Here is a 17,500-nt window from a genome sequence, read left to right on the forward strand (position 1 = left end):
CAGCTACTGCGGATATAAAGTTTTTATCTTGGAAAACATCTTTCCTTTTGGAAATCACTTAAGGAAGAAGGGTTTCAGAACTACAGGCCCTCATGGCTGGGAGCCTTTTATTGCGTTTTACCTGGAGAGGGTGTCCCTCAGGACCAATCCTTCCTTTATGCCTAAGGTGGTATCCAGCGTGGCTCTTAATCAAACTATTCACCTGCCAACATTTTACCCAGGTCCGCAGAACAAGGGGGAGCGGATTTTGCTTTCCTTGGAAGTACACAGACCACTAAGATTCTACTTAAACCGGGCCAAATCTCTAAGAAAGTCTGTGCAACTACTGGTGGCATTTGCTGCAGGATCAGAGGGTAAGGCTATATCAAAGCAGACTATTTCAAAGTGGGTAAGCCACTGCATTCGTTTCTGCTACTTGCATCATGGTAAACCGGTGCCCAAGGGAATAATGTCACATTCCACCAGGGCTGCATCTACCTCAGCAGCCTTTCTTAGAGGAGTTCCAACCAAAGACATTCTAGAAGCTGCTATTTGGAGCTCTGTTCATACCTTTACAAAGCATTATCATTTGCCTCTCTTCTCTAAATGCATGGCAGGCTTTGCCACTGTAGTTCTGCCGGGCCTTATAGCCACTCCTAATGCTATTTAGCTCCATCCTCCCATCCATAGCTTTGGGATTCTACCCAAATGTAATGACTGCAACAGTGATACACGAAGAACCTAGTACAGTTGTGTACATTTACCATAAATGTAGATGTTCGAGTGTATTCACTGTTGCAGTCCGGGTTACCCCCACCATCCCCCTTTTTTTCTAAAATTTCTCTATCCTTCACTATATTCTATAGCCTTTGTGGTGTATTTGCTTTTAGATGAAGGTAAAGGTTATGTTGCAAAATTTCATTTATATATATATATTGCTGTTTTTATATATATATATATATATATATATATATATATATATATATATATATATATATATATATATATATATATATATATATATATATATTTGCTCTCTATTTGGGGTGCACCTGTGATCTGGGGCAAGAAAAACTGAATAAAACAGTGTCGGCTGCATGTTTTATACCCCTGACGTCATGGAAGAGGAGACCGCAACTGACGCAGGACCCAAGACTTTGATATTCAGGCCGACTGTACTTTTCCTGGGGGCTTCTGACAGTTATGGGAAGAAAGACTGAGGAAGTGACGTCGGCTTTTTCCTTTTGTATTGGATGCCCTGATGTCCTTTGAAACAGATGACAGCCATCGTCATTTTTACTAACCTTTGGTATTCTGGCCGATCGAGGGCTACTGGGAGCCGGATAACTCATTGGTTAGGACTGCAACAGTGAATACACTCTAACATCTACATTTATTATAAGTGTACACAACTGTACTTTCTCTAGATGGGCCAAAGAAGAAAACATAGACCACTTTTCTGTGCTATTCATAAGATTCTACAGTATCTCACTGCTCTGTTGCACGCAGGAGCTTCAGCATCGACTATTACAGTACATTTAGCTGCTATTGCAAATTTTCACAATGGAATCGACAATTCACCTGTTATGTCACACCAACGGTGCAAAACCTTCATGAAAGGAGTATTGCATTTTAAACCTCCTGTTAAGCCTCCTATACAGCCATGGGACTTGACTTTGGTGGTTCAGTCGATATGAAAATTTTGTCTTGGGGAAACTCTACTTCTAGTAGCCCTTACCTCCGCGAGAAGAGTATCCGAGTTGCAGGTCTTGAGTGTCAAGAGAGCATACTTGATTTTCCATAGGGAAAGAGTTTCTGTACGTACTAACCTCTCCTTTTTCCCCAAGGTCATTTCTGGTTTCTCCATCAACCAATCTACTGACCTACCAGTTTTCTTTTCCTACCATTCAAATAGAGAGGAATACCTTCTGCATACCCTCGATGTTCATAGGGAACTTCGTTTCTACTTGGACAGAACTTAATGTTTCAGAAAAATTGATCAGTTGTTTGTAGCTTTTGCATGACGCAGAATGGTTAAGCCTGTTTCCAAAATGAATTTATCTTCATGGCTCAGAAACATTACTTTCATCTATCATCAAAAGAAAGTGTCCTTGCCTTCCAAAATAAAGGCTCACTCTACTAGCCACTTGGGCAAGATCTCATACCTTTATCACTAATTACAAATTGGGTTTGGTTTCCAGGGAAAGTGCATGTTTTGGTTCTATGGTGCTCAGGAATGCCCTTCTTTAGGGCCACCCAGGACTCAAGTAGCTGGGGCTCTGTCCTATCAGTAAGGAATGAATGAAGATTTACAACATCAGATAAAGAAGTTGTCTTACCGTAACGTTCATTTTGTGTTGTAGATCTTCATTCATTCATTCATTCATTACTTCACGCCCTCCTTCCCCCTGCCTGGACTCCTGGTGGACTTCCGGATCTCCTTTTAGATGTTCATCGTGTTACACTGCTGCAGTCATCACACTTGGGTTATCTGCCATCAGGCGGTCCCGTAGTTGGCCCGAGTTCCAAAGTCTTGGTTCGGCGTCGGTTGCTGTCGCTTCTTCCCTGACGTCAATGCGACAGGGGTATAAAAAAGGCAGCCAACGCCATTTTCTTCAGTCTTTCTTGCCGTGCGGTGCCCGAAGCAGAAGCAGTTCGCAAGTGCCGGTCGGCCGACTCCTGAGATTTTCAAATCAAATTTCAGACCGAAGTCTTAAATAAAGCTAAGTACCCCGATGGGGAACCTTTTCTTGCCTCAGTCCGATGTCAGAAAAAGTTAATAATTGCATTTCTTGTGGGAAGCGCATACCTCATAAGGATTTTCATTCTTATTGTATCCCTTGCCTAGGGCCAGACCACGATGTCACAGGTTGTCGGTTTTGTGGTAGGTTTAACAAACGAACTATTAAATGTCGGTTTGATTTCGCCCGACATTATTTTGGTAGAAAATTTAATTATACCATGCCGTCGGAGCAACCGACGACCGGGATGCATAAAAAGCGCAAAGATAAGGATAGGCAGCCGAGACCCAAACCAGACACAGAGGCCTCTGCTAGGCCAGTCGCCGGTTCTCCGTTTTTCAGTGAGGCACCTACGCAGCCCCTGACGACCGCTGATTTAGAACTGCAGCCTGCATCCGACTCGCAAGCGGAGATTGCATGGCCTCCAGAGCCTTTATCTTTAGGCCCTTCCGTCTTTTTGGGCTGATGGGGATTCCGGTGCAGTTGAAAGCCCATCAGTTGCTGAAGGTGTTTTCAGACCGACTACACTTACTATTAAATCCTTTGCAAAACTGAAAACTCCATTAAAAGTAAGGAAGCCTGTACAGCAGTCTCCAGTGCAAGGCCCCCATGCCTAAGAAACAGATGCTTAAGATGGCCGAAGACTTAATTACCCTAATCAGGGGTTCCCATCCCCCACCTGACAAAAGGCTTAGACAGGAGGAGGACTATGCTTCCTGTGACCAGGTTTCCATTACTTCAGATTCTTCTGAGGAACAGGAGTACTCTCTTCCCCCCTTATGAAGACTCCGACGCTAAAGAGTCTATTCCTTCAGCATCTCCCCCAGAAGACTACTCTTTTGGGGAAACTTTACATACCATGAGGGAACATTTCCACTGGGAAGGCCAGGATTACTCTGATTCTAAGAAAAGGCTCCGAGAGTTCCTCTTACTACCCCAGCACAGACCCCTTGCTATTCCACCTGTGTTAGACATTGTGGATGATGTTTATTCAGAATCTGGCCTTAACCCAGATTCATTACCTCCTGCACCAGCCAAACCAGACATACTGGAGTCCCTGACTCACATAAATTCCTATATAAAAGCCCTGTTGCTGACCCAGAAACCATTTCCCAGGGTCCCAAAGGGGTTAAGGCCTCTATTGCTAAAAATACTGTACCGTCTGAAAGGGATTCTAGAGCACTAGACAGATGGGGGAAAGAAAGTATATACCTCCGCTACTCTAGCTATGAGGTCCTTAAATTGCCAGTTTCACATACTGAAATATCAACAATATTTGATGTCAATTAAAAAAAAAAATGAGCACTCATACAGAGCAGCCTGATTACAAGGAAATGCAAGATTTGTTGCATGCAGCAGAGCAAGTGGGAAAACATACTTTGCAATGTGGATTTGATTCATTGGAAGCTTCTTCAGAGCAGCTGTAACAGGGTCTGTCATTCGTAGGCATGCTTGGTTAAAAGAACAAACTTTACCCGATCATGTTAAAGCAAAGTTATTGGATGCACCCTTACAGCAGGATGTTTTATTTGGTGTGAAAGCAGAAAAGGTTTTAAAGAAAATGGAGGTTAAGGCAAAATCTATGCAGATGGTCAAGGATTTTTTTACAGGTCCAACCCCCTCGTTTCAGCAGAAATTGGCCAACCAAAAACTGTTCCTTTCCAACTTCTGACAGACCTCAGAGGGGCAAATACAGACGCCCAAGGGGCAGAGGTCAGCCACAAGGCTCTTACAAGCCACGACAATGGGGTGCCACAACCCAGAAAGGAGAGAAGACCGGTCTCAAACTATTAGAAGACAGTCACAATGACTTACCCCTCAAGCGGCCAACCAAATCACTCTTGGCAGCTCCCTTGGGAGGAAAACTTGCACTTATTGGCACATCATCACAAAAGACAAATGGGTCCTAAATATTGTAACTTAAGGATACAGGTTCCACTTTCACACTTTACCAAGGATAAAAGGAATGCCAAACCTGCCATCAAATCAATGGGCAGAGGCTCAAAGACAAATTACAGCACTCATGGACATGAGAGCCATTCAACAAGTTCCTACACAGGAGCAAGGACAAGGATTTTACTCAAGACTCTTTCTGGTTCCCCGAAAGGACAAAGCCTGGAGACCCATTCTGGACCTTTCAATTCTAAACACATACCTGGAAGTACCCAAATTCAAGATGCTCACACTACAGCAACTTCTTCCCATGCTGGGCAAGAAGGCTTGGCTAGTAACGTTGGACCTCAAGCAGGCATACCTGCATGTCCCTATCAGACAAAATTGCAGAAGATACCTCCGATTTATAGTAGGTACAGCTCATTACCAAATGTCCTTCAAGGATGCATCTGCAGTCCTTACAAATGGGTTGTCCTGTCGTCAGGCAGCCCTTCGGTCGGCCGGATTCCAAAGTCTGGGTCTGGCCTCGGCTGGTGTCGCACTTCACCCGACGTCATAGCTGCAGTTCTTCGGGTATAAAGGCATCAGCCGACGCCATTTTCCTCAGTCTTTCTTGCCGCTGGCTCAAGCAGAAGTTGTTCAAGTGCCGGTCGGTCAGAACCAGAGATTACTGCTACCAAGACTTCTAAAGCTAAGTACCCGCTGGGGACTCTTTCTTGCCTCAGCCGATGTCAGAAAAAGTGAATAACTGTTTAACTTGTGGGAAACAAATACCTCATAAAGATTTCCACTCTTACTGCTTACCTTGCTTAGGCTCAGACCACAACGTAGCAGCTTGTCTAGCCTGTGCTTCTTTCAACCGACGGACGCTTAGACGTCGGTCGGAATTTGCTGAAGAGTTTTTCGCCCGCTTTGCTTACATTATGCCGCCGGATACTCCGACCACGCAAATTTCTAAAAGTGCAAGGAAAAGGACCGACATTCGGTCCGCGGTTTCTGCCGAAACCGCGGTTAAGCCAATCATGAAAGTGTCTCTGTTTCGGCTGAAACAGAGTTCACGGTTCTTCCTTTGGCCGAAAACTTACCTCTTACCGAGGCCTCATCTAGCTTGGCTGAATCTGCTATTGAAATCCCACCTGCTCTTGCAGGTTCACAGGATTTATCTGACACTATCCCTTTGGATATATCCACCCCTGCACGTGGAGCTGCTAGGCCTCCTGCATCCATGTCGATTAAGGCCTTTGCCAGGGCTAAAGCAGCAAAAACTACCAAAACTGTGCCTGCTAAGACCCCCTCTCACAGGCCTAGCTCTAGTTCACAAATGCTTAGTCTAGCAGAGGATCTCATTTCTTTGATCCGGGGATCCCAACCACATCCAGACAGGGCCTCTCACCCACCTCCAGAGAAGAGGACTAGGGAAGAGGACTAGAGTAGAGCCCCCTGAGCCAGTTTCTTCAGATGACTCTGATTCAGATAATTCAAACCCTCCAGAGGGCCCCTTTTCTCCTTATGAGGACTCTGATGCAGAAGAGTCCATTCCTTTTGCCTCTCCGCCTGAGGAATTTTCTTTTGGGGAAACCTTGCATGCTATGAGGGAACAATTTCAATGGCAGGGCCAGGATTTTTCAGACACTTGGAAAAGGCTTAGAACCTTTTTGCATTTGCCACAGCATAGGCCTTTAGCCATTCCTCCAGTACTTACTGTTGTGGATGATGCATTTAATGATGCTTGTACTCTCCTGATTCTCTACCTCCGGCCCCGGCTAAGCCCGATAGGTACTACAGGGTTCCGGACACACATTATCATTTGTATAAGGCCCCTTTTGCAGATCCCGAAACTATCTCCCAGGGACCCAAGGCTGTAGCAGCTACCTCTGCCAAAAACCCCCTCCCCTCTGAAAGGGAATGTAGGGCCTTAGAGAGATGGGGTAAAAAAGTTTACACTTCTGCTACTCTTTCAGCTAGAGCCTTGAACTGCCAATTCCACATGATTCAGTATCAGGAATTTATGTTAGACCAGTTAACTAAAAAACTAACCTCTGATGAACCATTAGATAAAAAATCTGTACAGGAAATGGTACATAACATTCAGCAGGTCAGTAATCATTCCTTAAAATGCGGCTATGATGCACTGGAGGCTTCCTTTAGATCAGCCATGACTGGCACAGTGATCAGAAGACATGCATGGTTAAAAGAACAGTCCTTACCAGACCATGTTAAATCAAAGCTCCTAGATGCTCCCATGGATAAGCTCAATTTGTTTGGCTCCCCTGCACAGCAGGTGCTGAAGAAGGTGGAAGAGAAAGCAAAATTTGTCTAGACAGTTAAGGATTTCTTGCAGGTCCAGCCTCCAAGGTTTAGCAGGAAATGGCCTTCCAAGAATTGGTCCTTTCCAGACACCTCCAGAGCTCCGAGAGGCAGGAATAGGCGCTCAAGAGGCAGGGGTCAATCCAGAGGTGCCTACAGGGGACGTCAGTGGCAAAATAACAACCAGTGAGGTGCAGCCACAGATCCAGCCACCACCACAACTTCCACAGGACAATCACAGTGACTTGGCTCTGGCACCGCCTACCAGGGAACAACTAGAAGCACCCTTAGGCGGGAAGCTAGCCTTATTTTCAGTAAACTGGCATTACATCACAGGAGACAAATGGATTTTACAGACAATAGACCAAGGTTACAGGTTTCACTTCCATACTCTGCCAAGGAAGAGAGGAATGCCAAACCTACCTCCAAATCAGAAGACAGAAGCTCTAGAACAAATAACTCACTTACTAAGGATGAGAGCTGTAGAAAGGGTACCATCTATGGAACAAGGGCAAGGATTTTACTCCAGACTCTTCCTGGTACCAAGAAAAGAAAACCAGTGGAGACCTATTCTCGACCTGTCCGCTTTAAACACATACCTCATTGTTCCAAAATTCAAAATGCTGACCCTACAGCAGCTTCTTCCCATGCTGGGCAAGGAGTCTTGGCTGGTAACTCTAGATCTCAAGGAGGCATACCTGCACGTTCCCATACGACCAAATTGCAGAAGATACCTCAGATTTCTTGCAGGATCAGAGCATTATCAATTCTCAGCATTGCCTTTTGGCTTATCTACTGCGCCCAGAGTATTCACGAAATGCCTGGCATCAGTAATTGCTCATTGCAGGCTTCAGGGAATTCAAATTTACCCTTACCTGGACGACTGCCTGTTACAAGCGGACAACAAAAACAAATTAACAAAAGATTTGGAAAGGGTCATTAATCTACTACAAGCCCTGGGATACACAGTCAACAGAAAGAAGTCAAGGCTGATACCATCCCAAAGGATAACCTTCTTGGGTGCAGATCTGGACACATCAAAACAAATGGCATTCCTGACAGTAGAAAAACAGGAGCAACTCCCTCTCTACTTCATGGCATTAACAAAGCAGAACCAGCTAACAGCAAGAAAAGTCCTGTAAGCCAACGGTTACATGGCATCCTGCATAATATTGGTTCCAAATGCCAGACTACATATGAGAAAGTTACAGTGGTACCTAAGGAATTTATGGTCTCAGCACAAGCACAGCCTAGAAACCCAAATTCCAATAATTCCATGCCTGAAGCAAGAATTCCAATGGTGGGCTCAGGCCTGTCAATTAAACAAGGGACTGCCCTTCCACAACACTCAGCCAAGCCAGGCCATCACAACAGACGCCTCAGACCTCGGTTGGGGGGCACACATGCTGGACAAGTGCATACAAGGCTTATGGACTCAAGACCAGCTGCACCTACACATAAATCAAAAGGAAATGCTGGCAGTAAAACTGGCAATTCAGACATTCAGACCATTTCTTCAACAGGGTCAACTGCTGATAAGGACGGACAACACCACAGTTATGTGGTACATCAACAAACAGGGAGGCACACATTCATACCCTCTATGCCGGATGGCAATGGACCTCTGGAATGTGGCCCTGAGCTTCAACATTCAATTACAAGCAATTTTTGTGCCAGGAAAAGAAAATATACTAGCAGACATCCTAAGCAGAACTACCACGGATGCTCATGAATGGATGCTGCATCCGGACATCTTCAAAACCATTACAGGGAAATGGGGACTACCAGAAATAGACTTATTTGCATCCCCACACAACCACCAACTGGAAAAATTCTGCACAAGGACGCACCACCCACTTGCTTGGAAAGTGGACTCCCTATCCTTCAGTTGGTAAAACCTGACAGCATATGCATTCCCACCTCTTCCTTTGATGCACAAGGTGCTATTGAAGATCAAAGAAGACCGTCCAAGGATCATCCTGATAGCTCCAGACTGGCCAAGGCAACATTGGTACCCATTACTGAGGAGCATGTCTCGAGAACAAATATGGCCTCTGCCCCTTGTTCCCCTGCTGTTAACACAGAACAACTTCAAAACCCTACATCCAAACCTGAAAACACTGCAGCTGGCTGCCTGGAGCATTGCATAAGACCAAATAACCCAGATTTATCTCAAAGGGTTAAAGACATTATCTTGGAGGCTCGCAGACCCTCAACAAGGAAAAATTATTCAGCAAAATGGAAAAGATATCTCATTTGGAGTACTGCAAAAGGAAAAAATGTGGCACTGGTAAACATAGCTAACACCCTGGAATACTTGGCAGAGCTCTTCCACAACGGCCTGTCCTATTCTTCCATTAAGATTCATGCATCAGCTATTTCAGCAGAATATAACTTGGATCCTCCAGTCTTCTCACATCCTCTACTCAGGCAGTTTCTGAGAGGAATTAAAAACGTAAAACCACCTAGGAAGCCACCATTGCCAGCATGGGACTTGAACTTTGTGCTAGAAAAGTTGACACTCCCTCCTTTCGAACCAGCAGCAACAGCAGAATTACAGTACTTATCATGGAAAACTGCTTTACTGCTTGCAATCACTTCAGCAAGAAGGGTATCCGAGCTACAGGCATTAATGGCAGTACAACCCTTCCTGATCTTCCATCAAGATAGTGTCCATGAGAACTAATCCTACTTTTATGCCAAAGGTGGTCTCCAGGGTATCTTTAAATCAAGCTATCCACCTACCTACATTCTTCCCCAACCCACAGAATAGGGGAGAAAGACTGTTGCATACCTTGGATGTACATAGACAATTACGTTACTACCTGGATAGGACCAAGAGCAATAGAAAAACTGACCAGCTACTGGTAGCATATGCAACAGGAATGGAAGGAAAAGCAATTTCGAAACAGACAATCTCTAAGTGGATAGGAAATTGCATTAGATTTTGTTATTCCTACCATGAGAAGAAAACTCCAGAAAACATCAGGCCTCACTCTACAAGGGCTACAGCCACTACCACAGCTTTTTTACGAGGAGTGGCTACCAAAGACATTTTAGAGGCTGCTACTTGGAGCTCCGTGCATACATTTGCCAAGCATTATAATTTACCTTTATACTCCAGATCCCGAGCAGGTTTTGCCACTGCTGTTTTGCAAGGGATCTTAACTACACCATAATCTTATTTCTCCTCCTCCCCCAGTTTGGCTATGGTATTCTACCCATTTGTAAGGACTGCAGATGCATCCTTGAAGGACATAGTACAGTTTTGTACCTACCATAAATGTAGATGTCCGATAGGCATGCATCTGCAGTCAGGATTACCCACCCTCCTTCCCTCTGTGGTACTCCTAGGGTATTTGCCCATCTTGTAGCTAGCTGGGGGAATCTATTATGGTGTATTTGTTTGTATATATGTACATACATGCTTATTGTTTGTTTGCTCTCTACTATTTGGAACCATTTGCATTTATCCAAATTTAGCCTTCCTAGAGGGCACCTGGCATCTGGGGCAAGAAACACTGAGGAAAATGGCATCGGCTGATGCCTTTATACCCGAAGAACTGCAGCTATGACGTCGGGTGAAGTGCGACACCAGCCGAGGCCAGACCCAGACTTTGGAATCCGGCCGACCGAAGGGCTGCCTGACGACAGGACAACCCATTTGTAAGGACTGCAGATGCATGCCTATCGGACATCTACATTTATGGTAGGTACAAAACTGTACTTTCTCTGCAGTGCCCTTTGGCTTATCTACTGCGCCCAGGGTCTTCACAAAATGCCTGGCACCAGTAATTGCATAATGCAGACCAAGAGGAATCCAAATATATCCGTACCTGGACGACTGCCTTATTCAAGCAGACAGCAAGAACATTCTTTTAAAACATCTGGCGTTTGTAAAAAAAAAAAAAAAAAAAAAAACTATTAAGTTGCCTAGGGTACACAGTAAACGAAAAGAAGTCAAAACTTAAATACAATTGCACAGATGCCTTATCTCACGCCAGACAAGCAAGGACAACTGACTCATTACTTCAAAATGATGGCAACAAAGACCCAACTCCCTACAAGAAAAATTTTGCAGGCCTTGGGATTCATAGCATCTTGCATACTACTAATACCATATGCCAAACTGCATATGAGGAAATTACAATGGTACCTGAAAAGCGTATGGACTCAACACAGCCACAGCTTGGAAACAACAATGCCCCTAATTCCCTGCCTTAAACAGGAGTTTCGATGGTGGGCTCAGGCATGTCACCTCAACAAGGGTCAGCCTTTCACCTTGCCCACAGCCAGGCAAACAATGACAACAGATGCATCGGATTACGCCTGGGGTGCACACATAGAGGACAGTGCATTCAGGGCATATGGTCTGCAGATCAAATGCATCTCCACATCAATCAAAAAGGGATGCTAGCTGTACAAAATGCCCTAACAGCCTTCAAGGACCTCCTACATCCAGGACAACTTCTAATAAAGACGGAGAACACCACAGTGATAAACAAACAAGGGGGCACACATTCCTACCCCCTTATACAGGCAAGCAATGACCTTGTGGAACACAGCACTGACCTACCAAGTTGAACTACAAGCACAATTCCTGCCAGGAAAGAAAAATACATTGGCAGACAAACTAAGCAGAAATATCATGGATCCTCACGAGTGGAAACTAGACCCACAAGTATTCACAATGATCACTCAAAAATGGGGGAGCCCAAACATAGATCTGTTTGCCTCCCCCCAAAACTACCAACTGTGAAAGTTTTGCACAAGGACATACCACACTCTAGCTTGGAAAGTGGACGCCCTCTCATTCAGTTGGAAAACACCAACATGTATGCCTTTCCTCCACTGCCTCTTCTGGCAAAGGTGCTGCTAAAAGCTAGATTAGAGAGGCCACAAATGATGCTCATTGCTCCAGACTGGCCACGCCAACACTGGTATCCAATATTAAGGAACATGGCTCAAGACCCACCATGGATTTTACCTCAAATTCCTCACCTGCTAACTCAGCAAAACAGTCAGATTCTACACAGCCAGCTCAAGACTTTAAATCTGGCTGCATGGCAGATTATCTAAACAACCAGTCAACACTTCTCTCTACAGCTGTTATGGATGTCATTCAGGAGGCCAGGAGAACCAGCACCAGGAAAACCTACTCAGACAAATGGAAAAGATTCTGCGCCTGGAACCAGGCTAAAGGCCAAAATCTTCTTGTCCCAAATATTCTTCAGATTCTGCATTATTTAACTGAGATGTTGCACAAAGGCCTTTCCTTTTCATCTATAAAGATTCACGCTTCAGCTATTTCAGCTCATTACAACACGGATCCTCCTATTTTTTTCACATCCATTATTAAGACAGTACCTCAGAGGGGCTACGAATATAAGACCGCCCCGAAGAGCACCAACACCAACTTGGGACCTCAATTTTGTTTTGGAAAAACTTACACTACCGCCCTTCGAGCCAGCTTTTTCAGCTGATTTACAATTTTTATCATGGAAAACTGCCCTGCTGCTAGTAATAACTTCAGCACAAAGAGTCTGAGCTACAGGCCCTAGTGGCAGTAGAGCCTTTCATCATTTTTGATCGACAGAGTCTCTTTACGAACTAACCTTTCCTTTATGCCAAAGGTAGTATCCAGTGTGGCTCTAAACCAAACCATTCATTTACTCACCTTTTATCCAAACTCCCAGAATAAAGGGGAAAGGCTCCTACACTCTTTGGACATTCACAGGCAATTACGTTTCTACTTGGATAAAACAAAGGTTTTCAGAAAATCTGATAGGCTCTTTGTATTCTATGCTGCAGGATCTCAAGGAAAGCCTATATCAAAACAGACCATTTCAAAATGGATAGGACATTGTATCAGTTTCTTCTACACACACCATGGGAAACCTGTATCTGGTAACATTAGGTCTCATTCCACCAGGGCTACAGCAACATCAGCAGCCTTTCTCAGAGGGGTACCAACCAAGGATATTTTGGAAGCTGCAACTTGGAGTTCAGTGCACACCTTCACCAAGCACTACCACTTGCCTCTATACTCAAAATCCAGAGCTGGCTTTGCCACTGCAGTTTTGCAGGGCCTACTAGCTTCTCCAAACCCTGTTTAGTACCAACCGCCCAGCCTTAGCTTTGGGATTCAACCCAAGTGTGATGACTGCAGCAGTGTAACACGATGACCATAGTACAGTTTTATACCTACCATAAATGTAGATGTTAGTGTTCACACTGCTGCAGTCCAGGTTACCCTTCCACCTTCCCCTCTTTTTACCTGGGTTTTATCTATAGCTCCCTGTTTATACAATCTCTAAGATGTATTTCTATATGGTGTATTTGCTTACAGCTGTAGCTATTGTTTTCTACTTATATAATTTACTTAGGATTATGTATTGCCTTCCTATTTGGGAGCACCTGACATCTGGGGCAAGAAAACTGAAGAAAATGGCGTTGGCTGCCTCTTTTATACCCCTGTCGCACTGACGTCGGGGAAGAAGCGACAACAACCGACGCCGGACCAAGACTTAGGAATTCGGGCCGACTGCAGATAACCCAAGTGCGATGACTGCAGCAGTGTGAACACTGGAACATCTACATTTATGGTAGGTACAAAACTGTACTTTAGGGTATCTGCTCTGACAGTGCCTCCTACTATCACTATTATTCTTTCATACTATAAGGACGGGCAAACTCAATCTGAAGAGACTATAACGGGCATTGTGGGTAGGACTTAGCTGAGAGTTTTTGGCTGGTGTGAGCTTGGTGCCGGCAGTGTCGGTTCCGAGGATGGAACCAAAGTCCTGTCAGTAATGAATGAATGAAGATCTACAACACGGATGAAACATTATGGTAAGACGTAACTTCTTTTTAGAAGAACCCTTAAAATCATGTTTATAGAAACTCTAGCAAAACTGTTCATGGGTCCCATTAGACTTTTCATACAGTTGTGGCAACTGTAATTTCATTTATGACCCATGGAGTGCCCCCCCCCCCAAAATAATTTTCTCACGTGATGTGCCATTGCGCATTTATCTTCCTTGGGGAAAGTGTTTTCTCTCTGCTTTAAAGGGAATCTGTGCAGGGACTGCTTTGATACTGTCTTACTATCTAGGGGAATTGCATACATGGTGGTTTAACGTTCATTACATGACATGACAATGCTAGAATTGAATAATGCTTGTGATAATTTATTAGGTATTCTTTGTAGTTTGTAACAATAAAGTGCATTTTTATGTATTCATTTCAAAGAGAGGGTGTTTGTGAACAACTATCCTTCTGTTAGCTGAGTTCTCACCAGCTGTGGTGCTTTCCCTGCAGAAGGGCAGATTTCCCAGGGGTGATTTATTTATTTATTTATTTATTTTTTATGTTCATCTGAAAAACATTTATTAGACATGAACATTACTGTGCTGTCCTTCCAGATTACCCCACAACAGTATAAATATGACCTGTAGTCTCCCCTAAAACGTTAATGTGGTTTTGGAGAAAAACAATCAAGTTTAATGCTGATTAGTTTCAATAAGTTTGTTAAAGAGAAATGTTAAATACTCTAATGTAAAATAGTTTGCACAGTTTTATGTAAACTGTGGGGTGCTTAGGAATATTATTGTGGGAAAGTTACAGGTTTTCAGACTTTCTGTTTATAGTACCATTTTTACAGCATTCATTTTATTGTCATGTTTTATTAGGTAAAATGGTGTCGGCCACGTCTGCAGTTTTATACAAAGAAACCAGTGTGACCCCAGAATAAAGTAAGTTGAATTTGTGAAGTTAATGTAGAAATATTTTCCTAGTTTTAATTTGTAAGATATTTTTTTATTTATCATTGATGCTACGAAATATGCAGAGGCTCAAAGCTGAAATACACCTGTAGTATTGTAATATATTTTTTTCTTGTGGTGTTATGACCTGGAGTACCAGTGGCTTTGTATTATTGCTACTTGCATTACAAAAAAAAAAAAAAAAAAAAAATATATATATGTGTATGTGTGCGTTATTAAATTGATCTTATTCCCTCCAGTTGACTAGTATGGCACAGCTGTTCAGCTGTTACAGGGTATTTCCTTGCAGCATTCACAAAGAGAGTTAAATAGAAATTTCTGTTCATGCATACCTCTCGGCATGCTATGTGTTATGCGGAGTCTTGTTTGATTCCCGGAGCTTGTTAAGTGCAGATTGTTCAGGTTGTTTTTTCATGACATCATTGTATAGGATTGGTTTAGGAACATGCTTTTTGTGCATTTGTGCTTGCTTCTTGCTTTTGCTTGTACTGTTCTCTAAGTTGCCAGAAACCTCCTGCAGTTCGTAGTCCTCCATTAGGGATGTATGTTGCAATTCTGATGTATTTGGTGATTGTAAAATTGTTTCATATTTTTGTTTTACTGCAAATGTTTTAGTAGTGCAAGTGTTTCTCATTGAAGGGATTTGTGTTGCAGAACATGTTGACAGTTCTTTACAGTGTATGATACAACACTGATGTGTCTCATCTTTCAGCTATTTATTAACTGCACGCATTGCAAACATTCCTAAATGTGGAAATGCTGACCTCTGTGCAGTCACAGAAACTTGGTTCAAAGCTGCGGAGAGCACCCCAGCCTTACCTGGTTACTCATCCTGTCATACATTCAGATCCCAAACTGTGGGCAGTAAAGCCAAAGGAGCTGGTGTTTCAATGTACATTACAGACATACACACACCTCCACACCTACAGGCTGGTCAAGCAGTATGGCGTACAGAAGACACTCCAGGTGCAGTTAACCATTGACAAGACCCCTATTCAAATCATAGCTAGCTATTGGCCCCCAAATCTAATTCAAGATGCCCAATCTGCCTATTTGGACCTGTTCACATCTAACAAGATTCAACCCTTTACCCTGATCCTGGGTGACTTTAACTTCCCAAACATAGACTGGAAGAACTACTCCTTACAGAACACAAATGCCCAGAGATTCCTTGATTTTTGCCAATGCAAATGCCTTGGAGAACAGCTAGTCGATACCCCACAAGGGGTGATGACATTTTATATTTGATAATAACCAACATGAGTAACCACTGCAGCATCCCTATAGTATCATCCTCCCTGGTAAGATCCAACCACAGAGTGGATACTTTCAAAGTCACCATCTTCCCCAACTCCCCTCTAACTAGGATCAGACATAAAAACTTATCCAAAGGTGATTACAGCCTCCTGAGGGATGCTATGAACAGCTTCACAGCCCCCTCCCCCCTCGGTAGGAACTGGCACCAATGTACAAAACTACACCAAAGCACTATACGAGCATTTATATAGATGCATGGAATCAGGAATACATGACAGGACCAAGTCATTCTCTGCCAGGAAGAGTAAACCTGTCTGGTGGATATCTGCAATAAGTAAACCCTATAACAAAAGGAAAAAATTGCTGTCCAAGACCAAGAAGGAACAGGTGCCCAATTGGAAGCAATGTCTCCTTAGCCTGAACAAGCAAATAAAATCACTAGTGAAATCCTCCAAAGCAAACTTCAAGTCCAAATTGGCCACATGTGCTAGAGACAGTCATAAGGCCTTTTTCACATATGTCCGCAGCCTCAAAGGAAGCACCTAGATCTGTTTAGAACTGTTAATCAAGGACACCACATATACAAATGCCGTAGATACAGCAACTTACTGGCTGGCAGATTCAGTGAAAACTTTACCCCTGTGTTCCCCCCATTAGTACATTCCCAGTACCTGTCCCCTTCCCCTTGTTTCTAGAGAATAGGTCATCACTGCTCTCTCAAAGGTAAAAAATACAGCCTCCATGGGACCCAATAACATCCCAGGCTGCATCCTACATGAACTCAGGCAGGAACTTGCAGCATCATTAGGCACCCTATTCAACCAAAGCCTGAGTACTGGCTTCGTCCCAACTGAGTGGAGGACAGCCACTGTCATCCCTTTACACAGAGGTAGAGTGTCCACTGATCCGGGAAATTATAGACCCATAAGCCTATCTAGCCTGATCTGCAAGGCCATGGATTGGATTATCGTGGACCTCATTAACAAGGACATTGACAACCTCCAAACACTTGATCCCAAACAGTTTGGCTTTGTCAAGGGGAGGCCATGTTTGCTAAATTTGGTAGCCTTCTTTGAGACAGTCACCAAAGCCATGGACGAGGGGAAGACTGCACACCGCCTACCTTGACCTGGCCAAAGCCTTTGACACTATTCCCCACTCGGGCATAATAGATTAACTCTCTCAACTAGGCATCAATCCATATGTTACCAGGTGGGTAAAACTGGCTCACTGATAGAACCCACGTAGTCAAAATAGTCTCCAGTGACTGCCAACCAAACAACGTGGGAATAACAGACCAAAAATAAGATAAATAACCTGGCTATTTTTTAAATGTTGTATTCTGGCAGTAAAAGGCTTCCTCCAACACCATCAGTGACTGGAGAAGTAATGCATCGAAATTGGAATGTTATTTCATCACAACAGAATCTTGTTCAAGCCATAGGACATTCTCCTAATTTTTCATACAAAAGAACGAGAACACTCAAGATGTCCTTTGAAAGAAATGAATGTTTTCAAACAGCAAGAGACCCACAGACT

General features: G+C 43.7%; 1 protein-coding gene across 1 annotated transcript in view; it reads left to right on the top strand.

Moving 5' to 3' along the window:
• CTDSPL2 (CTD small phosphatase like 2) overlaps positions 1-17,500 on the top strand; it is a gene marked incomplete in the record, with an annotated part of 2,284,573 nt that overhangs the window by 250,072 nt on the left and 2,017,001 nt on the right. The window contains 1 exon segment of the mRNA XM_044078258.1: positions 14,612-14,674.

Source organism: Protopterus annectens, chromosome 7.part0, assembly GCF_019279795.1.
Source record: "Protopterus annectens isolate FY-2018-M chromosome 7.part0, PAN1.0, whole genome shotgun sequence".
Taxonomy (NCBI): domain Eukaryota; kingdom Metazoa; phylum Chordata; order Ceratodontiformes; family Protopteridae; genus Protopterus; species Protopterus annectens.